Here is a 25,241-nt window from a genome sequence, read left to right as displayed (position 1 = left end):
GTTGTGAGCTTGTAGATCGGCTATTTTTGTAGAGGGGGCTTGGTGTAGAGGGAAAAAAGGAGGGCACCAAGTATAGACTCCTGGGGGTCAAAATGAAGTATAGGTTTTAAGTCGTTAAGCCGATGTTTGTAATGACCTGGTTACTGGAAAAGTGGAGCTTTGCCAATATTGTTTGATGGCTATGAAGGATTCTGTTGGATTGGTTCTTGAGTTGTTGTGGGCAGTAACAAGAGCCATTCGCTTGTGGTGAAGGTGTTCGCCATTGAGGACTGTCATGTACCCCCAGATTGACACATTATTTGGACGGGTAACCCCCACTTGAAACGTTTTGGTGCCAGGGGCTCCCATAAGAGAAGATTTGTGTGTAAAACATAATTCTAAATGTTTTGAAAATAGCAGATCTACAAGCTCACAACAACGCGGCATGTTATGAGCTTGCTTGTAGATCGGCTGTTTTCGAATAACCAAAATATAAACTAGGGTTCACGTGGGTAAACTGTTCCTCATTTTGCTGGAACCCTCTCAAGGACCCCGAGGAGTCCCCCGACTCCACTTTGAGAACCAGTGCACCATAGAATTCATTTTGAAAATATATTTCATCATGAAATATATTTTCATGTCCCAGCAGGAAGAAATAGTCTACAAGAGTTGCAAGTGGTGCATCACTTTAATTAGAGGTTGTTACTGTATATCAAAATCATATCTCAAATATTTATCAAAGGTTATCATCACCCACTGTACAAAAAGGTAGCATTGGATGTGAACCCATTACCCTGATGCAAAAATGACTTGTTTCAGATGTTTTATTCAGAACTAATCTGTGAAACTCCTTTGATCTCTCTGCAGTTTCCATCACCAATGCAAAAAAAGTTTTTTTTATCATGAAAAAGGTTTCAATCATGACACTGTGGCTTTAAAGCTCTTCATCGTGAAATCTATTCTTCAAATATATTAATTTGAGCTTTCTGTACTTTTCAAGTCATTGTAATTCAATACAAAATTTGAAGAGTCTCATTACAAATGAATGTCCCAAAAAAGTTGTCCTACTATTACAAAATCTGTGCTGTAATGATTTACTCTATAACCTAAAGGACCACTTCACCCATGTTCAAGCTATCTTCATATAATTGGTCCTCACTAATGCGTATTATAAGATGCACTATTTCTGTCTACTTGGTCTGTGTAGCCAAGCAGCCAGGCGGGTTTAGTCATTTCAAACTAGATTTTCAACTACATTTTTTTATGAAAAGTAGAAGCGAAAACAAACACACTCAGTCTGTATAAATGCAATTTGCCGGGTACACGGTTCACGAAGACTCACAATAAGAAAATAATAGCCAGCACTTAATTTAAGGCATGGGCAGCATACACGGACGCATCTTAAATTAATTAAAAGTACCAGATGGACTTTCTCAAAATGTAAAGCAGCCTGGTATAGTGCCACCATGAAGCCGGTTTGAAAAATGTGTGTGTTTTCATTGGCCGACTGGCAGGAGTGCACAAAAAAATCGGATGTGATCAGATAGGCCACCCATGCTAGCACCACCCTTAACTCCTCTTTCCACTTGCACATAAGATATCTCAAAATCATATATTGTTAGTGTGTGTGTGTGTGTGTGTGTGTGTGTGTGTGTGTGTGTGTGTGTGTGTGTGTGTGTGTGTGTGTGTGTGTGTGTGTGTGTGTGTGTGTGTGTGTGTGTGTGTGTGTGTCTACACCTTAATTGCTGTGCCTCCTCTGGCTACTGACTAGATATAGCTTCAATAAAGCTTTATCCATCTATCTGATAGAAATAACTCTAGACAACAGATATAGAATAATAAAATACATTTTAGTTGAGCTGCGCATTACTATTGTAATGAGGCTTGTCTATGTATTTATGTGCCACTCTGTGCACAAATCTTTCCACCAGAGGGTGCTGAAAACACCAAAACAAACTTGGGTTGAAGTACACCTGAAAGTTGATGAGCCATGGGGCTCACTCTAGCCTAGGGGCCTTTCTTAATCAGTACCATCTGGGCGGTCATCAGCTGGGGTGAAGCTGAAAACTGAATTTCCCCTGTGGGATGAACCAGGTAAAAATAATTCCCAAAGCTTAAAAAGCTTCAAACCTGAGCCTCAAAAGCCTGAAACCTGTCAGCTCATTATGGCGAGGATATTGCATTGGATCCAAAGCTAAAAAGGAAAGTATGCTATAGTGGCCATCTTCCCTTTACACCTCAATTAGAGGCACACCTGCCCAGGGGTTCCAAGTACTGATCTGTATTGCTGGGGCCATTATGAGCTAAACGTTTACTTCTAGCTGTCTATCTCCCCCGCTCTTTTCTCTGCCTTGCTCTGCATTCAGGAGGTGATGGAGAGAGAGATATGTTAGGTGAAGATAGAGGAGGCTTGGCAGGGGAATGAGCGGCGGCCTTCGCCTTTGAGCGGAATCGATTGATGGTACGTGTCAAGGGAAATGAGAGAGGTCTGACCCCCTTCAGATTGGCTGGAGTCACTCACTAACAGAATCATAACAAGGAGGAAGGAAGCTTAGCTCCGCAGTGCGTGCGTGTAGGGTTGGGACTCGTTAGGATTTTAACGGTTCCGATTCCTTCCCGATTCCCTCTTAACGATTCCGATTACCGTAAATTTCGGACTATAAGCCGCGACTTTTTTCCCATTTTTCGACCCTGCGGCTTATATAACGGTGCGGCTTATCTATGGATTTTTATAGCTAACGGCCACTAGGGGACCTCCTAAATCTAAGGATTTTACACCCGCGGCTTATAGTCCAGTGCGGCTTATATATGTACAAATCATTCAATTTAGCTGCTGCAGCTTATATTCAGGTGCGGCTTATAGTGCGAAAATTACGGTACATATATATATATATATATATATATATATATATATATATATATATATATATATATATATATATATTCTGTCATTCATTATACTTATATTGTAATGAATTGATTACTACAGCAAAATTATTATACAACACTATTATTTGCTTGTCAATGCTATTGGTTGTGTAGCTTGTCAATCAAATCATCCCGCCCCTCCTAGAGCATAGCCTACTTTATCGTACATTTTAAAATAAATGGGACCATAATTTAGCAAAACGCATATCATGATGATTGAAAAGAGACTTTAAACTAGCGACTGGAAGCATATAGTATTTATGACAATTTTTATTAAGGTAAGAAAATCTAGTCTAAAGTTTGTCAAAAACCCATCCGCTTGCATTAAGATAAATTCTTTCTGACACCAGAAGGGGTAAAACAGCGAAACTACAGGCCATTCATATGAACTCTTCCTATACAAGTATGTCTCTTCCGTATTGGAGTCAATGTAAAAATCTCAAGCTGGCCCCTTGGTTGTGGCTCGTACAGATTTTCGGAGATTTGACACGGTACAATGACTAGATGAGATTAGCTTTTGTGTCTCTGGTGGAGAGATTTACTTAAAGTCGACGTGCTACCACCTTTGCACGAAAGGATTGCACTTTGCATGCTCATTTTCCTCTCTTGTAAAGTGTAACCACACTTGTGAGGATTTTTGTGTGTTCGATATGCTGCTGTGCTGACAATATTCACTCCGTCACACTCGAAGGACACTGATGGTATTCTGATCCTAGATCAGTGGACTTATCCACCCCACTCACACGTGTAGGTGGCTGAGCCAAATGAAGACAGATGAGAAATTCCGGGAACCTTTTGCGGGAACCGTTAATGCAAATACTTCAATCTCAGAACCGGGTCAGAAAAATAACCGGTTCCGGGTCCCAACCCTACGTGTGTGTGTGTGTGTGTGTGTGTGTGTGTGTGTGTGTGTGTGTGTGTGTGTGTGTGTGTGTGTGTGTGTGTGTGTGTGTGTGTGTGTGTGTGTGTGTGTGTGTGTGTGCACGCAAGTGTGTGTGTCCTGTGAATGTTTATATTGTGCCAAATCACAAAAAGAAGTTATCTCATGACACTTTACAAATAGAGCAGGTCAAGACCATACTCTTTTATTCACAGACATCCAACAATGACTTTGCAACAACAGCGAGAAAAACTCCCCTTTCACAGAAAGAAACCTCCAACTGAACTGTATGTGGGCGGCCGGCCATCTCCCTTTACTTGGACAAACAGACAGACAGAGAGAGAGAGAGAGATTGAGAGAGATGCACAGCAAATAATAATTAATAACAATTGTAAAATAAAATCTGCAGACATAATCCATGGAAACCCTTGATCCACAGCTGAGGATGCTGTGATCAGGATTCATGGAAGCCTGTGTAAACATACTATTGGGAATTGTTGGCAGTTATCTGCGGTTTACTGTACCATGATATCATACTTATAACTAGAAAAAGTGCTCCTCGGAGCCAGGTCAGGTAGGTTACTGTGGCCTCCTGGTGGCGCTTTAATAGGCCAATGTGAAAAGGGTGTCAAATCATTCATGATTTGACATTTTGTTACAAAAATTGTGTTTTGCTAAATTAGACCTACTGGTGGGGCTATAAGAGGCCAATGTGAAAAGGGTAGAATTTCTTCCTTGGCCTAGTGGGAATGTGTGTGCAAAGTTTCACAGAAATCGCACGCTGCGTTCATGATTTGAGGCATTTTGTTCAAAACGGACCTATCCTGCAAACTTTGGAAGCCAATGGTAGCTAATTAGGATGGAATATGAAATATCAGATACATCCGTCGTGATCACATGACTATAGAGATCCTGTGTACCGATTTGCGTGATTTTTGGACAGAATCTGAAGGAGTAATAGCAAAGAAAAATGTTTTACAAAAGTCAGCCTCCTGGTGGCGCTATAACAGGCCAATCTGAAAAATGTGGTGCAGAGGTTTGGGTTTGGCATCCAGGGAGTGTGTGCACAGTTTCGCAGCAACCGGGCCAACAGTGCCGGAGAATAGTCTCGGCCATGCCTTTCGGCCTGGCGGAGACAATAACTTTACATTGCACATCATGAGCCTTGGATGCACTAACTGCATCATTGAGTTGAGCTGTAGAGTTGACAAGCCAACACCCTTGGTATGGACATATAGCCTATAAAGTGAACAGCGTTCAAATTAAATTAAACACATGAACACTACTGTCTCTATTCAGGGGCAAACATTCAGCAAAAATAGCAAATCTACAGTACAAGCGATTTGGTGTAGAGGGGGAAAAGGAGCGGACCTAGACCTAGTATAAAGCCCCAGGGGACCTGAGTTAACTACCCGGTTTAAGTAGTTAAACCCTCAATGTGTCTTTCTGGAAATGTCTTCCTACTTGTCTGTTTATCTACTGTTTCAGAGCAAAGCCTTTTGTTTTTGTGAAACTTAACTGGGTTTGGAATACAAAGTGTATTCTCTTCAACGTTCCATTTATCTTGAAGTTCATATGGATTTTTTGGCAGCATTTTAGCTATCAACATTTGGACTGGTCAAGGTCAACTTTATTATCCCAGAGGGGCAATTTGTTGCACAGCCAGTGGCAAATGCAATCAAAACACAAACAATACACATAAGAGAGATAGAATTACAGTGTTATTTAAAAGGTCCTCCATCTTGGCTCATTGCATTTGCGACCCACAGTGTAAGTAACCTGAACAAGTGGTGACTAGTGTCAAGAATAGACTTTAGATAGATTTTCAGATTTGAGCCTGGCCTGTAGTGTGGCGCATCAACTTCACTTATTGTCATGCTAGTATGCATTACCTTGCTTTGTTAGAAAAAGCAGTGTGTATCCCATTTTAGAGTCAACCACTTTTATAGCTAACCTATTAGTGTCATCTCATATTTCAAAAATTCATATTATATACGAGTTATTTTTAGCGGTGCCAACCGCTCTAAGCTTGACTTTGTCCGTATGTCCGTCCGTCCGTCCGTCCGTATCAGCACGGGATGATGAGCACGGGATTTGAAACAGCTATAACTCCAGTTTGCAGCATGCCACCAAGTCCACATTTGGTATGTGCACTTAGACCACCAATAGGGACGAGCATGAATTGCTGAAGTTAGCAAAGCGGGGTCCAGGGACCCCCAGCGTCTGTTATGTCCGTCCGCCCGTTTAGGGCACGGGATTTGAAACAGCTATAACTCCAGTTTGCAGCATGCCACCAAGTCCACATTTGGTATGTGCACTTAGACCACCAATAGGGACGAGCATGAATTGCTGAAGTTAGCAAAGCGGGGTCCAGGGACCCCCAGCGTCTGTTATGTCCGTCCGCCCGTTTAGGGCACGGGATTTGAAACAGCTATAACTCCAGTTTGCAGCATGCCACCAAGTCCACATTTGGTATGTGCACTTAGACCACCAATAGGGACGAGCATGAATTGCTGAAGTTATCAAAGCGGGGTCCAGGGACCCCCAGCGTCTGTTATGTCCGTCCGCCCGTTTAGGGCACGGGATTTGAAACAGCTATAACTCCAGTTTGCAGCATGCCACCAAGTCCAAATTTGGTATGTGCACTTAGACCACCAATAGGGACGAGCATGAATTGCTGAAGTTATCAAAGCGGGGTCCAGGGACCCCCAGCGTCTGTTATGTCCGTCCGCCCGTTTAGGGCACGGGACTTTAAACAGCTATAACTCCAGTTTGCAGCATGCCACCAAGTCCAAATTTGGTATGTGGACTTAGACCACCAATAGGGACAAGCATGAATTGCTGCAGCCCCGCCCCCTCTGTCTTCCCATTGGCTGGCCTTTAAACAGCCATAACTCAAGTTCGCAGCATGCTACGGAGTACAAATTTTGTACATGCACTAAAACCACCAATAGGGACGAAATGTAATTACCTAAGCCCCGCCCCCTCTGTCTGCCCATTGGCTGGGCTTTAAACAGCCATCATTCCAGTTTGCAGCATGCTACCAAGTACAAATTTGGTAAGTGGACTCAGACCACCAATAGGGACGAACTGAAATGAGTTAAGCCCCGCCCCAAAGGCACCGCTTCCTTCACACAGGGTGTGATTTTTTATTTCCAGATAATCAGTCCTGAATGGATACTGGTTTCTTTTCATTTACACTGTTAATCCCTTAAGCATGTGTACATCGCATATGGTTGCCCGGCTCCCTGGTACAACATCATCTAGCATTCAACCCATGGGCTGGTTATTTTATTATAGAATGTGAACCACAGGCCCAAACCAGCTCCACGGTTTGTCTTTTTGGACAAGATCCTGTGTAATGCAGCATCAATCTTTCAGTGTGATCACTAATTAGGTGAACTGGGAATGGCTGTTAAGGTATCTTGTTAATTCACTGGAAGGTAGGGCGACAGCCAATTGAGTTGTGACCCGCTGGATATTGAATTACTTTCTGTTTAATGGACGAGCTGCTACTGCATTGTATAATAGTAATTACAGTCATTTCATTTAAAATAATTAGGTGACAGAATTAAAGAATCACCAACGGTACATTTTTTTAAACTCTGCTCAAACACAGCCCAAATATGTTCTTGAAGAAATTGTTGGAGTGGAGAAGATCTACCATATGCCTGACCATGTTAGAAAATTAGTCAAGACTTAATATGAGAGGATGCCGATAGTCAATGTTACATTTGTAAAAAAAACAACTCATAACCACTTTAACCCTATACTTTTTTGTATGACTTATTGTGAAAATTGCCGATCTACAAGCTCACAATGTGTTGCATTTGTTGTTGTTTGACAAAGTTGCCCAAAATAGGATGGCAGGGTTAATGTACCTTGGTAGTAGCTTACTCTGCCCCCCCCCTCCTTTGTAAATATACAGTACCTGTTGATCCTACTGAGTTTTCAACCAATATGTATTGTATGTATTATATGTATTACTGATGAATTGAGTACAATGGACCACAATCGAAACATGCCCCCTGGGACTTTTTGTGTGATCCTTTTAGCATAACCTTTGGCTGTACTACCTGTACTGTTAACGGTCCTGCTACTAAAGTATTCAATTAACCAATCAATCAATCAAAATGTGATTAACGTACATTTTGTATTAAATTGTTGAATTGTCATATATATGAAACATAAATAACTAACATACCGTATCACAGTCTACTTTTCCAAAAGGAAATGCATGTATTTAATTTAGTCCAGACCAGAAGCAGGGATAAAACATTATCCCCACTGGCGATAACAATAAATGACCAGATGGGGCGATATCAAAAGCAGAGGCTTTTGCAGCAGAGGCCGCACCCCCCCCCCCCCCCCCCCCCCAAGTGAGTCAAACGCTGCTGCTGCTAGTGGTGTTGGATGGAAGAGGGGCTGACTGCATGGCTGCGCTGGAAATGGAGGCCATAGATTTGTTTGTTTGGGGATTAGACTGGGATTAGGTGCCTAATGCCCATTCCCTTGTGTGCATAATTGAAAAATATGGTCTGACCGTGGAAAGAAGATGATAGCCCACTGAGCTTCAGGATCCCTGCAGCTTGACTTTTCTTCAAGCCGACAGATGCTCAGCCTCACAGGGGTGGGAAGAGGGAGCGTTTTTTAACATTTTTTTTCAGTCAACCAAGGAGGGCCGCAATTGAATATTTGGCAACAATAGCACTAGAGTTTGTCTGTCCCCCGGTGTCTGTCAGGGAAGAGCCTCCGCAGACTGTGGTAACAATGCGAGAGATGGCTACACCCAAGCGCCTCTTTGTTCTTCCGCCGTGAGATTGTGGCACTCATTTGCATTCTGTAATAAAGTACCTATCGCCTTGCTTCTCTGTGTCTTTTCCTCATAACACTGTGTACCTTATCCCCGGATGCCCTCCACCGCCGCACTAGACTAAGCCCCAGTATCTGTCAGAAACGTCCTGTATTGTTTCCAACAAACGGCATATCAGCACACAGTTTAACTGTGTAATTATATCACTGATACGGAAATCCATACAAATCCAAGGGCTCCTCCAGTATGGTAGAGGTGTCCCGGAATCTGCCATAATGTGTTTTATATCCCTCTGCTTTTCGGGATATATTCCTTGCTGGATGATGACATCGTTGCACGGATGATATAGCGAACAGAGATGTGTTACTATAAATCAGATCAAACTGTGCAGTACAGAATTCTGTATGTGCAAAGTCTGTGCTGAGAGGTTATCTGTTATTTGTCAGAAGAATAAGGTAAAGAAGAGCAGCGACTACTGATGGGCTGGAGGTAATATATTTGAAAGGCGGCCATAAATAAAGTTCCATGTGTCGTTGTTTGAGGGATGTTGGGCTTATCTTCGATTTCTCGGCTTCATGTTAGGATGTCTCGTATCAAATGTATCTCAAAGCCATCTCTGTTTTTTGTCTTAACTCCGACAATTCATTCTGTGATAAAGCCACATAGATTGTATCGGTGTTCCCTTGCAGATGGAGCCATCACCACTCTCTTGGGTTGCTGAACATAGCATGTTTTTAAATGTGTTTTGATTAAATCTACCAAGCACTGAGTGACGAATAGTGTCTTGTCTGAGAAGGTCCAGAGTAAAATGATGTGATATGTTTGACTGCCATGATTGAAAGATAATAAAACAACAAATAAATTACCTTCCGGACATGAAGAGTGTAATTTAATCATTGTGGTCACTGAATGTGTTGTCCAAATAGTTTTTATAGTAATGTAAGCATTTCTGCATTATTTGACTGGTTGAGCCATTATTGTTTTTGACGCTATAGAATAAGGTTTCCGCAACATGTAACAGGAAGAGGCCTAAGTTTTACTTTGAAAAGGTGAAGTGCCTGCTTGGCCACTTGACGCCTAATGTCCCTGTTCTGGGGTTTCACAACCTAACGTGTTGTGAGCTTGTAGATCAGCTACAATATTTGGTGTGAAGGGAAAAAAGGAGGGGACCTAGTATACACCCCTGGGGGACTCCAGTCAATGTATAGGCCTATAGGGTTTTAAAGAACTGAATAGATGGGTTGTGATCAGACGTCTGTTAGGCTGAGGCTGTGGGATGTATTGAATAGGGACATTATTACTTTGCCAGTTTGATGCCCATCACACGGATGGTGCCCTGGTGACCATCCACTTTGCCCATGCCTAAAGGAAGCCCTGTTCGAATGATAATGCCATCTCCACCCTCAGAACTGAAACTGAGGTGCCCTTGAGCAAGGCTGTCAACCCCCAACTGCGTCAGTAGGGCTGCTATAATTGGCCAGCAGGAGAAGACTGTGGTCATACTGGGCCAGCTCACAGAAACGGGCTTCCAGGAACAGGTGCTGACAAAGAGTATGTGTGCTTAGCGCTTGGGGTTAGATTTAATGGGAAATCAATCCAGTGTGTTGACCTGGGTGTGTGACCACCTGGGTGCTTGAACTGGAAAAGCTCCAGGAAAAAAAAGAAACTAAGTTTCTGTATTCCCTCTCCATGTAGTTTCAGTGCTGACGTGATCTTTGTCCAGTGACTCATAATGGTCTTAAAGGGGAGTTGTTGCTTGTGATTGGGAACATTAATGTAAGACAATTTCTTCATAGCGCTGTGCATTATGTTGTTTGCTGCTATTTTGTTTTAGCTAAATCTGCTGTTTCTCCTTTTCCACCGTTGAAAACAATTATTGTCACATCTCTTGGATAATTTCTATCTCTGAACCTTTGGTCCGATTCGTAGACAGTTTTTCAGATAAATAGTCCCACCCCTAATAATATGTTTTTATTGATAAGGCGTGGCTTCACCATTCTTATATAGCTCATATGGGTTTGACGAGCTGATGGGCGCTTCACTTGCATTTCCTTGTGCTCTCTCTCGTCTCGTTGTATAATAACCTACATACTGTAAGTCATGAAAATGTTTAATACTTTGGAAAATGCGAAGTACATACTGTAGTAGGACATGCTTGTGTGTGTGAAAGAGAGGAGAAACCAGGCAGCAGACACCATCATAAATCAGTGAGAGAACAGTGCTACGCCTCTGAGCGGGATCAAGGAAGCAGCTGCGCCCGGCTGGGCAGTTCAGTTCACAGACAGGGAAGAGAGGTACAGAGACTGTACGCCCATCTCCGGCACCTTGTTTGTAAAAGATTAATACATTTAATGTAGTTGCTTAGTCAGTATTAGATTCTCACCTACAACTGCTGGTTAAAAAAATCATAAACATTTGCATCTTGAAGTTGTCGAGGCTCTTAAGGTGACTCTCCACCAAACAGACTACTACAGACTACAACAGACTTTCAGTCTGTTGGCAGATGTTGGCATTTAGTTCAGCACGAACTGTCGGCCAATGCACACATTGTTGTGCGCATGCGTTAGAGCTCGCAGCGCTGGTCTGCAAGATCCAGCCAGTGTTGCCAGGTCTGCTTATTATAAGTGACTTTGGGCTTGTTTTCCTGTAAAGTTGCTTGTAAATATTCATAGATGGGGGTTGCTTTTGTTTGGGCTTGTTTCTGAAGTGAAGCTGCTTATTTGGGCTTGCTTTCAAGATTATTTTTGAAAATAGCTGATGTAATATGGCTCAAGTGGTGAAACTGGTCGTTTCTTTTGGGCTTATCGCTTGTTTCACTCACATAATCTGGCAACACTGGAGCCAGCTCAGCCTGCAGCTCGGACCAAACCTTTACCCCCCTCCCTCCCCCCTCTTCACTACCCCATGGCTATCGACAGCTCTACCGGTCGGGGCCCAACCGAACTTGCTCGGTCGTTGATCGACAGAAAATTATTAAGAATTATGGTGAACCAGAATTTCACCATAATTATCTTATCTTATCTTATCTTAACGCATTGCATCCGCTCTGGATTAATTTTGCACGTGATCACTGAACTGAGGACATTTAATTGAAATGTAGATTTGTAAAAAAAAGAAAGAAAAAAAGGTAAAATGAAAGAAAGAAAGGAAAAAAATGAATAGAGTTTGCCAAAATGGCAGGAATTGTTTCTGTTCACCTTTTGAAAGAGTCTGAAAGGCGTGTTATTAGATGAGAGTGAGTGATGACCTTTTCTGAGTTTTTCAGTATATACCTTAATTAAAATTCATCCACCAAGGCCCAAAGACTCATTTGGCCAATGTATTCCCTTGAATAGAAAGGCCGATTAAATGTGACTAACGCTACATTTAGCAAATGAATAGACAGAGCTATTTTACTTGGCTGGGGCCATATGAAAGTCAGTGTGAACAGATTGAGATCGGGGCTCTCTTGATTTGATACAGTCTCAAATTGTTTTGGCCGGCTGCCAAGAAGCCACCTGAGCTGAATATCTTCAATTTCTGTGAATAATATGAAGCAGCAAACCAAGTCAGGATCTGTCATATCCATAATAGCTTTCATTAAATACTGAGATCACCTCGCTTCTGGAGTTCTTTATATATTTTAGGACCAGGGTGTGTCCGGTGGATGTCCTAAAAATGTAATGTAAACTATAGTTGGTACAAAATGTATGTATGAGGTACTTGGCACAAATGTAATGAAGGGCATAGATGAATGTGGATGCACAAAGAGGGTTTTAACAGCTAATTTGGCACAAAGAGGGTTTTAACAGCTAATTTGAGTCAAACTATTGATTGGTTAGAGTTACAGTATGTTCCAACCATGCCAAAAATGATGTGCCTCTGTGGTTTCTATCTCAGTACTTTATGTACAGTAACCATAGTGCATTCTTCACCGGGATTGAGGTTATGAAGGTGATGCAACACAACCGAGGTGCAGCTTGGCTGCTATAATAAGGTGTTCTTGTTATACAACTGGGATGTAAGGTGTAAATATATGGGATGTATGGAGGCAGCCCTAAGGGATGTCCTACTCCCTGCTTGCTGCATTACAGCTGAACTGTTTCTCCACTTCTAAGAGGAAATGTTTTGAGAATCCAAATGTTGTCTTTTCAGAAAGTGAATGAACTGTCAGGCTGTAGTTAAAAAATTAGAGCTGTGAATGACAGCATGCCTATTCAGCCTTATCTACTGCACAACGTTTCAGGAAGACTAGGCTGCAGCGACTGTGCAATACTCGTCATTATTTCAAACTGTAATAGACGGGGCTCTTCCTAGGTGATATAGGCATTCACGTTTGCACTATCACTTATTTGTACATTACGTCACTGTGTAGGGCAAAACACCTTGTTGGAGGGGGCGCCCTGATTAGTTTTTAATGTAGACTTGCTACTGCCTGGAAGGTCTCCCGTTCAGAAGTACGAAATGGGGAGGGGGGTGGAGCTAGGTGATGTCAATTACAACCCAATTAGCACATTATTGATTTGGTTAACTTTCATTGAGGTGACATCATAAAGGTTTGCAGTGATTGTATTGACTAAGTCCTGAGCTCAGTAATGGGAATTTCCAATTCTGTTGACTAACTTAAAAGATGTCTATACAGTGGCGTCAGTTTAGAAAAAGCTAATTTATAATAATCTAGTTTTATGCCTACAATTAGCCAAGGAGGTTATATGATTAATTTGGTCCTTGCTCTGAATGTTAAATTGATAAATTGTGCATAATGACATGTATACAATATTTAATTGTGCAACAACTGTATTTAGGGTAATACTGTATACTGTACGTCAATGCATGCGCTGAAAGAGGGGGGGGGGTCGTCTAGAGTGCCTTCCAAGTCAGAACCGGCCCTAATAACAGATTACAGTTAGTACACTTTTGGAATGGGATTACTCTATTCAGTATTCTCTGATAAGCTGTGGGCAAGGGCATATAAGGCCACTGCTAGTATTGTCATCTTATAGGAGAGGACCTTTTAAATGTTCAAGTACTACAAGGAAGTGTGTAGGCGCAGGGATTGATTGGTCATGCCCAAGAGGGGACACAGGCTGATGCAGTGTACTGTGCGACAGTTTTATAATTCTGGTGGGCAGCCGGTTGTCCTGCAATAAAACAGAGGCGTTCTGTTGGCACTCCAATGACCAATAAATCCCTGCGCCTACAAGTGTACTGTAATATGTCTGAAAATGTACTTTATTATTTACATTACTAACATACTGTCATGCTTAATAAAGAAGAAATATGTAAACCTCAGTTTCTATACATTTTTATATTTATTCGTTTTTAACAGTTTGTGCATTTTATTCCGTATTTTATTTTATCTTAAATAAGTTCCCCGAATACATTTGTACTTTATTCCTTATACTTTATATCCCTGATGGAGGTCATAGTTGTGCAGCTTCAAGAAGGGCATCACTAAGTCTGAACCTGTACTTCAATTTATTGAAGCTCATAGTGGAGAAAGGTTTCTTACACAGATATGTGCTTCCAAAAAACATATTATCTGTCTGAACACTTTGGACAGCTCTCAGAAATTGTCCAGTCATGTCTACGTTTTCCTGTGCCTCTCTGAATTTAGTTTTTTTACCCTCTCACTGAAAGTCAATAAGTTCCATTTGCAACATAGGCCTACTTGGGACACAGAGAATCAGCTGAGAAGAGGTGCGCAAACAGCTGGAAAGTGTCACAGCATGCTTTGGAGTCAGCAAAACCGTATAGTTTTTCAATGGCAGTGTCATATTCATTCATCTCCACTGAATACTGTGCCCTCCTCTACACTAGATCTGCATGCTGTGAAATGACTGTTTTTTTTGTAGTCCCGATGCAAAGTTTTTGTCTGATGCCGCTCCCAATTTTGTCCTTAAAAATCTTGAAATCCATTTGAAAAACTTAGATTTGATTATGGGGAGGCAGTGGCTCAGGGGTAGAGCGGCTGGGTAGAGTGTACTGGAAACTGCAAGGTTCCCAGTTCGATCCCGGGCTGGGGGGCTCCCCCAGAGTTATTGTCGAAGTGTCCTTCAGCAAGACATTGAACCCCTAATTGCTCCCGATGAGTAGTGGTGCCTTGCATGGTTTCCTCCACCATTGGTGTGTGAATGTAACGCACAATCTATGTAAAGTGCTTTGGATAAAAAGGCTATATAAATGCACCATTTACCATTATAGTTTCTATTTGAGAACATTTAACTTAAGGCATACTGTAGTATCTAAGTTTGCCCTGTGTTTACAAAAAAAAAAACGATACCAGTAGTTATCAGCCACTGGAGTAGTGTGGTGGTGTCACTGCCCTCTGGCGTTTTCTGACGTTTCACTGTTTGTTTTGGTAGATAGGGATGGTTTTGTGCAACCAAAACAAACAGTGAAATCACCAAAATACAGCAAGAGGACAATGTGTTCTTGCTGGTAAACACCACCACACTGGCTGATGACTACTGGTAAAGAGGGAAATTATGAGTAAAACAATGTTTTGTTATGTAAACACAGGGAAAAGTTACATACTACAGTATGCCTTTTAACATAAATACAAATAAACACAAATTGCTACTTGATAAATAAATAAATTAGCAAACCTCATTATTAAAAGAACATTTAACTTTAATGTAATAAGAAACAAGCAAGCAAGTAAATATTAAATAAATACACATAAACAAAACTTAATTTTATTTAGCCACTTAAATCTTTGCCTTGAAAATATTTGCCTATAATGACATGCACACATTGGGACAGCATAGTGAAAGTGGTAAAAAATCCCGATACACCGGCTGCATAATTGCCAATATTGATGTTGGCAAAAAAGTTCCATTACATTGGTCAGTTATTTTAGCAGAAAACCAAGTTTCCCACAATCTAAGTTTTGTGGAGGATTTCACACTTATAAGCTTCTGTGACGAGCTGACCAGGGCTCTGGAGCTTCAGGTTAAAAATGTTCAGCTCCACTAGGAATGCAAGGTCCATGACCCATGGATCATCAAATTCAAGAACATCCCTTCTGCCATCTTCCATGAATCTCTTCACCTCTGCTCTTAACTCAAAAAAAGTCTTCAGGACATTTCCCCTGCTGAGCCAGTGCACCTCAGTAAAGTAAAGCACATCACTGTATGGTGACTCAGTTTCTTCTTCTAAAAAAAGAGAAGAAAATCCCAGAACTGGCAGTGCTGTAAACTCCTGGACCTGATTGAATAACAACAGACATGACATATTCATATTTCAAGCATTTGCTGGACAGTGTGTGTTAGTGTATAATGCAGTGTAGAACAACTACATTTTCCTCCTGTAACTGTTTTTGTACCAGCACTGCCAGTTCGTTATTTTTGCCTTTCATCAGTAGTAATGACTGCCAGTCAGTTCCATGGCAAACCAGTGCGAGTGCAATCACTTTGCTACTACTGAAACAATTACAGTATACTTGGCTGTGGTACGGCTGTGCATTGGACACAAACTCAGCAACTCTTCTGTCACCTCGAGTTGGTTATTAATACCCCTGATAAAAATGGCTGGCTGAGCATTGTCGGTTTTTGTCTGTGCTTTCGTCACGCACCACAGAGTATGAAGTGAAAAGTCTAACTTTGTCATGTAACCTATCATAAATGTCAGTTGATAACTCACTAATCCACTCTGCCACTGTGTTTGCTGATAGAGATATTGTTGAACAAACTCTTATTTTCTGGACATTGAATATCAGCAACTTGCAACATGCAATTCTTCAGAAACTGCTCTTCGGTGAATGGCCTGCTTTGGCAATTAGCTCACCACATAACTTGCATCAACTGCAGCATCAGCATCCTTCTTGGCCTTATGGAAGACTTTGCTGAGACTTTAGCTCTCAGTGTATAGCTGCATGGCTCATTTTTTCCTCGTCTCCCTGGTACTTCTCATACTGTTCACTATGTTTAATCGAATAATGACTATTGAGATTAGAATGTTGACATTTCCCTTGCATATCAGGTTGCATTGCAACTGAACTCTATATGGATCTATTGCGATGTCCATCTTTCTTGAAACTAACAGTCTTCATTTTTATTTCAATTATCTATGAAGGGATAGTTAAAATTCATAGGAATAGGAAACCATAACATATATCACCATGTATCATGTCAGGAGGGGGGGGGGCAGAAATGGGCCGTGGGCCGACTGTTAGAGGCACCTTCCATAAACCATTAAGAAACGCAATTAACCCTACAACCTTTTTTGGGGTCCATCTCCGCCGTGGGGGTATCTTCATCTGTTTTCCACTCATTGTGACTCGACGTACCACTGAGTTAGTGTGCGTGCGTACTGTGCGTGCGTGCACATGTGAATGGGGGGAAAAGAGACAGTATGCGTGCAAATATGTGGGCATTTGTTATTGTTGCATACAAACGTTTTCGAATTTGTGTGCATACCCTATAGTCCATCCCCTCCCCTCCGGTGCCACTCCAAGTTGACACTATGTACTCTACACCATGGCCTCATCAGGCCAATGATAGCAGACACAGTGCATGATGGTGGCTGCAGGGCAGCCATAATTGGATCGGACAAGGTCGAGTGCATTCTCAGTTCTGAAGAGCGCAGAGTGAGCTTCTCTCCCTGGTCTAACTATGACGCCTATACAACCTGACATCTGTTGATAGAACACTGGAGCCAGGCTGCCTGGCAGAAAAGTACCAGCGAACGGTACCTCCTGGTACCATGCAGATAGCTGCTAAGGAAACTTGAGTGGACATGATATTGTACTGTGTGTGTGTGTGTGTGTGTGTGTGTGTGTGTGTGTGTGTGTGTGTGTGTGTGTGTGTGTGTGTGTGTGTGTGTGTGTGTGTGTGTGTGTGTGTGTGTGTGTGTGTGTGTGTGTGTGTGTGTATGTGTATTAAATATAATTAGAAATGTTTGTTCAGTGTGCAAACAATATGCAAAGATGGTAGTTGTGGGAAAGAATAATGTGAATTTGATAACTTGCATTAAAAAGGCACTTTTCAGCTGCAGACTCTCAAGTTTCGTATAGTGCTTGAACACATCATACCAGCATACTTCTCACATCACTCTGTGCCTTCAAGTGCATTACAACTTGACAAGAACAGAACTTTGACAAAAAATGATATCCTCTTTCTGCAGCTGAGGCTGGGTAAATGTAGCAAGTTGCTTTTGGCCAAGCTGTTCACTTGTGTTCACTTCAGTCAGGAGTGAGGAGTTTCACTGGGAGAGCACAACACATAATATGCAGGTTATGCTATTATGAGGATTTATGTGAGAATCAGAACTAACACTTCCCAACACATTCTGTGTCTCGAGAGCTCACTCTGAAAGGCACACCATGATCATTGCACCCATCCAGGGCGGTGGCAACACTGCCAGGAAATTAACCTGGGCCTCTGCGATGATGGGTGAATGCTTTACGAAGTTCTATGAAGCTCTATGAAGTTTAAAATTGATGTAGCTGGCCTTCAATTGAGAGCTCCAGAGTTTAGGACCATAGGTGCAATAGGCAACTTAACAATACGTCTTTGTTTTTGGTATGGTGATAGACAGTGGATCATTGTTTTGAAAAACTAAGTGTAGGGAAAAGGATGGTGTTAAATGCATTACTTGTATTTTATCGGCCAGATGAATTGAGCTGGGTAACTTTGACCTGTCTGCTTTTGTTGTCAATAGGAATATTCAGTAGTAGAGGTGTAGTTATATAAGTATAGAAATACATTCCATGGATGACGTAGAAGAGGAGACGCGGTGAAACAAGGTGTTCACCAATGGTAGGACCACCTACCTAATACGAATACAGTTACTGCAGAAGGCTGAGAGCTAGGCTAGGGGAGTCAATAGAGAGGATGTTGGAAAGTGGGGGAATTTGAGCTTAGGCCAACAGAGGTAGCTGTAGTACTAGAGAACGAGGTCTTAACCCCTATGCTACATCTGGATCAATTATACAGTACCACTACTACCTATACAGCATATTAGAGGGAATGTACATTGAGGTGGTCATTATTGGAAAATAAACCCTGACAAGGTTGAAGCAGAACCAATTCATATCCTAGGACCTTCTTTGCCCTGAAGGGGTTTATTATCCAATAATGGCCGCCTCACTGTATATTATCCTGCTTATTACATGCTACTTATGGATTAAAGTCAATAATTTAAAAACAATAAAGTCTGCATATTGAATCATGCTCCAAAGTTTCAAATGTATTGTTTCCTTTAGTACATCATTGGACGTGATGTTTCGAGCCTTACCAGATGAGGGAAGACAATTTCATCAGACAATGATTGTCTGATGAAGAGCCGGTAAGGCTTGAAACGTCATGTCCAATGTTGTAAAGGAACCAATATATATATTTTTTACATTATTGTTTGTTTCCGGGGGTTTTTTGTCCATAATTTGATACAAAATCCTGATTTAAAAAGGATTTTATTAGCTTAAAGTCCCATTCCACGTGTTCAATGTGTGGTTTAAATCCTTAGTAAACTCAATCTCTGATCAATACAAGTATTTTTCTCCCCCCAAAATCATCTCTAAAGTCACCTTTTTCTTTCTGCTCTATATTTGCCCTCATTTAGTATTCTATATCCTATGAATTATGATTTTTGGTGGAGTGGACCTTTAAGTCTCCGCTTCAATGACAACATAAACAGAGACAGGACATTGGTCTGTTATCGAGCGCAGCAGACTGCTGTACACAAAATAACAGACTATACAGAATGTCTTAAATCTGCATTGAATGTTCAACAAAGCTGTGCCATAAGTAAGGCATAATCCACTACAAGCCATGCAGTTATGGAGAAATAATGCACAACATGGAGGCTAATTTCACAGAGATAGCCACACGGCTCTGGGTGCATTATCCTGCTTATAACATGGCCACATGCCAATGGTTAAAATATGTTGTTTTTAATAATATTCTGGGGTAATACGCTCTTTAGAATGTAAACTTTTTGTCAGCACTTTGTCACTTTTGTAAGAGGGTAGAAAAAGGCATAGTAACAACATAGAAACAGCTGAGACCTCCCAACACATCCATCTTATTTGCTTTACCTGTAACCAAGCAACAACCAGCCGCTTCCGTCAGCCGCTCTTAGTAACAAAGTACAATTTTAATAATGACCGGATTCTGATTCTGATTCTGAATGACACTGAGCTATAATAGCAATAATACACACAAGGACATGCTTTTCCAGTCTAACAAATGCAAATTTAATGCCTAGCATACCGGTCTTAGCAGCTAAAGAAAAATCAAGGGGAGGTAGAAGATGGATCCATTCGTGACAGGATCGAAAAGAATAGCAGACGACGAGCCACACAGAGAGCCAGGTTGTTGTTTTTTTTCAGCAGAAAAAAAAGTGTGAACACAGAAAATATGATGAAGCCTACCTTGCTCTGAGGTTTACAGTTTCTCTCGTGGGTGTGACTTAATACACGAGAACACTGGCAGCTGACAGCGTGAAACCATGTAAATTGAAATGACGCATGAAAAAACTGCATCCCAACTTGGCTGACAAGCCACTTAGTTTCTTTGAAGGGAAACTCAACTAATACCATGGTCAGCAGATGTGATACGCAAAGGCCACCAAGCTGTGACTGCCAAAGCGCAAACACCGTCACACTACCATGTCACACAGTGCAAGATGCCACATACCATCGCACAGGAATTAATCCTTCATGACATTTTGAATGATTTAGAAGAGTAGCTCATTAAAGAAATTTAAGACAACCACTTCGCTCTTCGGTTGGATGAGGCAACTGACAGTTGCCTCTGGTCAACGAAGTACAGTATGTGGTTCTCAAACTTTTTCATGTCAAGGACCCTCAAATTAATACGTGACGGCAGACAGCCATCTGAAAAGATTCTGTGCCAGGGACCCCCCATACAAGATTTGTGATGTTAAAATGTTTCAGAAATATTCAAAATGTGCAGTCCCATTTTCACAAGATTATTTGAAAATAGCAATGCGTTGCGAGCTTGTAGATCTGCTGTTTTCAAATAGTTGATGTACAGCATAGAGTTAAAGTGGTTAAACTGATTTTTGATGCTTCATGAACTAATTTAGCTGGGGACCCCCTGGAACCCCCTCAAGGACCCTTGGGGACTTTGAGAACCACTGGTATATAGGATTTAAGTGGTTAAATGGTAGGACTCTGAGGGCATACAGTATGCACGGATGGGTTGCAGGCAATGTTGGGGAAGTGTGGTGGGCTACAGGAGCTTATTAATTAAGTTGCCCCAAATGTGCAGTGGACACAGTGTATTATCCATAGAGAAGCTCTAGCATCAAAACAGCTCAGTGATCATCTACACAGGGTCTTGTCTGATGTGATTTCCGACTTTTTGCTGTGCTCTGCAAGGAAATGGTGAAGCGCGATGGCTATCTCGCGGCAAGGTGTTATCCAGAGTGTTTGAATTGAGAGATGAAATCCATTTTTTTTAAAGAGGAGGGCATGGAGCTTGCCAGAAAGTTAATGAGAATTTTGTGATAGAATTACTTATCTCAGCGATATCTTTGTCAAACTAAACAAACTAAACCTGAAGCTGCAAGGCAAAGATAAGCATCTCACCTTGCTGACAAAATCACGTGCTTCACCAGAAAGCTTGAATTGTGAGAAAGGAGACTCATTCGAGAATTTGAAAGCAGTCATTGAAACCAATGAAGTCAGGGAGATGGCAGTGCAGAGGGCCATTTCCACAAATTCTTCACATCTGTATCCAAGTGGTCAATAATAATGGGTGGCCAATCCCTTCAACAACAACTGCAGGTTTCAGCACTGGTGAAGAGCACTGATTCATAGAAATGAGATTCCACCCTCAGACTGCAGTTCTCGGATGAGGTTTGGCTTTGTGTGAAGAAGGATGTCCCACTAATAGGCCAGAGGGATGTTGCTCCCTTTTGTCACTATCCTTGTGAGATGGGGTTTTCTGTCATTGAAAACTGAAAACAAAGGATCAAAGCTCAACATTGAAAGTGACTTGAAAGTGGCCACATCCAAACTTGAAAAGCTAAGCGCAGGGTTCATACTCACTGCACCCATTGAATAGCCTAATACTGAATGACCGTATGTCTTTTTAACTGCCAGGACAATTATATATTTTTACTTGGTAAAAGTAAAACAATATGCAAAAACTGCCAAACGGGTACAGTAGCATGACTCATCAGAGATGCCATGTATGCGCTGTGGGAGAGAGTGTCTCTGTTTCTCCACTACACCTGCAGCTAGTGCTGCAGTCCAGTACATGTACTTTACAGTAGGGTCAGGTAAAGTTACATGTAGGGCCTTGCTACATACAGTATAGTAGGTTGTCAAAACAAAAAAAGAAGGTTAATAGAGTATCTCATTGCAGAAATGGATTGTAGTGGTCTCTTTCGAGGGATTATGTAGAACGATTGATCTTGTTTCACTGCCAACAAATACATTTCACCAGAATATTTTATTTTTGCATACAAGCCTTGGTGAGGCTGGTGCATATAGTATCAAACCGCAGAAAATATGAGAAATTATTGATACATTAAGCTCAGAAAAATATATCTACAAGTGTGTATTGTTGCGATCAAATCCATTGATTGATCTCAAATATGGAAAGTAAGGATATTAAGGCCTTATGGCATATCACAGCTGAGCTGAGTAGATTCTTGGCAGGTTGATTGGTGCTATGGGATTTCCCAAAACAAGATTCAGTACTGATGATATCATGAGATTGGTGTGCAGGTGAACTCATCGTGCCAAATGAGTTTAAGCCTGGGAACTGTTATAATGACTGACAAGTTTCAGGTGGGACATGAGTCAGTGATACACGGGAGCAGTGCAGAGACAGTTTGGACATGGAAACGCTGTGAAGTACCGAAGAGTGGCGTGTGATTATGAAGGAATACTTGCTGGGAATACTCGCTGCAGGGCACACGACAATAAGGGCCCTTTTCTCCCCCTATTTAGTTTAGTTTTAGTCTTGTCTTTCGTGAAACCTTCATGCTCTGAGGAGCCAACAGGAGCTGTCCAAGAGCTGAAGAAAAGAACGCTGGTAGACCCATCAGCATGCCATCCTGAGATGGCAGTCCATGAGGAACTGGTACAGTAAAGTACTCACATGCTTTATGTTTATGTTTGGAAATGCCCAAGCTATTTGTGTACAACTGGGAGTAGGTGTGATACAAGACAAGAGATCATCAGTCAGTTTACATTGTCAATCTGCACTGCCAGAAAACTGCTACACATGAAAATGAGATCCATAACCCTGGATTATTGATTGACATGCAAAAGTATGTATAAGCAAATATTATATACTTGTATGTACAGTCCAACATATACAGTAGTATATAAAATATTGCATCGTATTGAATCTCATCATATATCACTGCATTGATCTGTTGGCTGCATCTAGATGTATTGAATCGTTGGTCGCGCATCAATATTCTTATCAAATTGGTCTCACAAGGTGAGATGCCCCCCATCACTCTAGTAACAGAATACAGAAAGAAACAAATTGATAACTGGATAAGATGTATGCATGTTGAAGTTCACAGTAGGTAATTGGGCATCTAATTTGTGGCTGATTCGATGATAAAAACCCTAAGCCTTATGAGGGAATTAAATATGGCACATTAGCTACAGTAAATGGTAAAATGGTCTGCGTTTCTATAGCACCTTTATCCAAACCGCTTTACAATGCCCATGACAGTCATTCACCCATTCACACACATTCATACATGGACAGTGGAGGCAACCACGCAAGGCCAGTTTCTTGCTCTCGACACAGAGCTACAGTAGGAGGAGCCGGGGATGGAACTGGGAACCTTCCAGATGGCCACTCTAACTCCTGAGCCACTGCTGAGTGAATGAAAGACTTATTTATCAAAGCAGTGTAAAGTGTGTGTGTGTGTGTGTGTGTGTGTGTGTGTGTGTGTGTGTGTGTGTGTGTGTGTGTGTGTGTGTGTGTGTGTGTGTGTGTGTGTGTGTGTGTGTGTGTGTGTGTGTGTGTGTGTGTGTGTGTGTGTGTGTGTGTGTGTGTGTGTGCGCGCGTTTGTGCTAACGGTGATGTTTCAGTAATAGGTTTTGTATGCTTTCTTCGCTGAGATAGTGTGTGTGCAAGTACTGTCCAGTACACCTGTGTGTGTGCGTGCAGTACTATGCAAGCATATGATTTCTCTCTCTCTCCCTCTCTCGGAGCATGAAAAATATCCCTCACATTGATTCCTATCCAGACCATGTACATTTAGATTGCCAATTGAAGCATGAATACACATATTTTGTATTTTATTTGTTAGCCATGTTATTATCTCTGATATATTTACCTGCATTTGTTTTCAACAGATGGTACAGTATCATGGTAATGTACATACAATAATAAGGCATCTAGAGAGGCTGGTTGCATAGTTAGCCAGCTATATCCTACTGCATGGACTAAACACAGGGAAACTGAACTTAATTGGATAGCAGGTGACAACAAAAGACAACATGGCAGTAAATGGTCAAACAGAATTCAATGAAAGCAAAGAAACCGAATCGAAAAAATCCCTGATACTCTGGAACACTGAGTTCTGCTCATATCAGGCGCTGACTGGGTAAATGTACTGTATACTTTCCAAGCGTGAACAGCATCACTGTGTCTTTGTGATACATTCAGGCTATATTTCCTCCAGGTATGATTGTTTTGGTTTTTTAGACTCCATTTTCTCTGGGTTGTGACTCAGCGGATCACAATGTGCCAGATACAGGCTGATTTATACTTAGTTGCTCGTCGGTGTTGTGCATCGAAAATTGAACTGACACGCAACTAAGTATAACTGAGGCTTACCACAGCACAACACCATCTCCTCATTGTCGTATACTGTACAGCACATAGACGGACCGAGTGAAACATGACACAACTATATATTTTTTGCAATCAGTATCCCAGTATCATCTCCACGCCTCTCTGCTCCACCCTTCCCACATTCACACATGTACTGTACGCAAACACACACACACACACGCACGCACGCACGCACGCACGCACGCACGCACGCACGCACGCACGCACGCGCGCACGCACGCACAGACGTTGCAGAACGCCATTGTGCTTTGCTTTGGATAGGGTTGGAAATAAAGTAGAACTGTAATGACTTTACTCTTACCAACGTGGAGAGACTCTTCACTGTGGCGTGCTTGGGAATTCATGGGATAAGAAAGTGTACCCCACCCCGAAGATGGAGTTGTATTAAATGGAATTAGGTATACCAGTAAGACAAATATAATTAGCGCTGTGAGAATCTTGATGCCTTTCCCCCCTGCCTCGCCTTCCCCCCACTGCTAATTATCTCAGTGTGGTTCAACAGTTTGTTGACCTGTTTCTGTCTCATGGAGGCTCAGACAAACATCTACAGATGGAGCCACTGTTGAAGTCCTACTTCTATTCCAGCACTCTTGCTGAACTACTGTGCCGTTGCATGGTCGCTCCGTCCCCAAGAGGACTTCTTTGGAACGTCTATGTGCTATCTAATATTGAATATCACACTCTCTCGCATGATAATGTAGAATTGATGCAGCCATGCAGGATAAATGCGCACTGTACACCATTATGCATGGTCTCTGTCTTAGCAATTTCTTTCAATGCATTCTGTCAACTTGATTATTCACTGCTCCACCAGTGGTCACTGAGCTAATGTGGGTTCATAGAGATGGCTTCAACAAGG

At 41.7% G+C, this 25,241-nt stretch overlaps 1 protein-coding gene across 1 annotated transcript in view; it reads left to right on the top strand.

Moving 5' to 3' along the window:
* gfra4a (GDNF family receptor alpha 4a) overlaps positions 1-25,241 on the top strand; it is a 184,991-nt gene that overhangs the window by 73,880 nt on the left and 85,870 nt on the right. The window lies entirely within an intron of this gene.

The sequence above is a fragment of the Gymnoscopelus microlampas genome (genome assembly GCF_963454915.1).
Source record: "Gymnoscopelus microlampas genome assembly, chromosome: 20".
NCBI classification, from domain to species: domain Eukaryota; kingdom Metazoa; phylum Chordata; class Actinopteri; order Myctophiformes; family Myctophidae; genus Gymnoscopelus; species Gymnoscopelus microlampas.
Note: the sequence above shows the minus strand (reverse complement) of the source record. Positions and strands in the feature narration are given on the sequence as shown.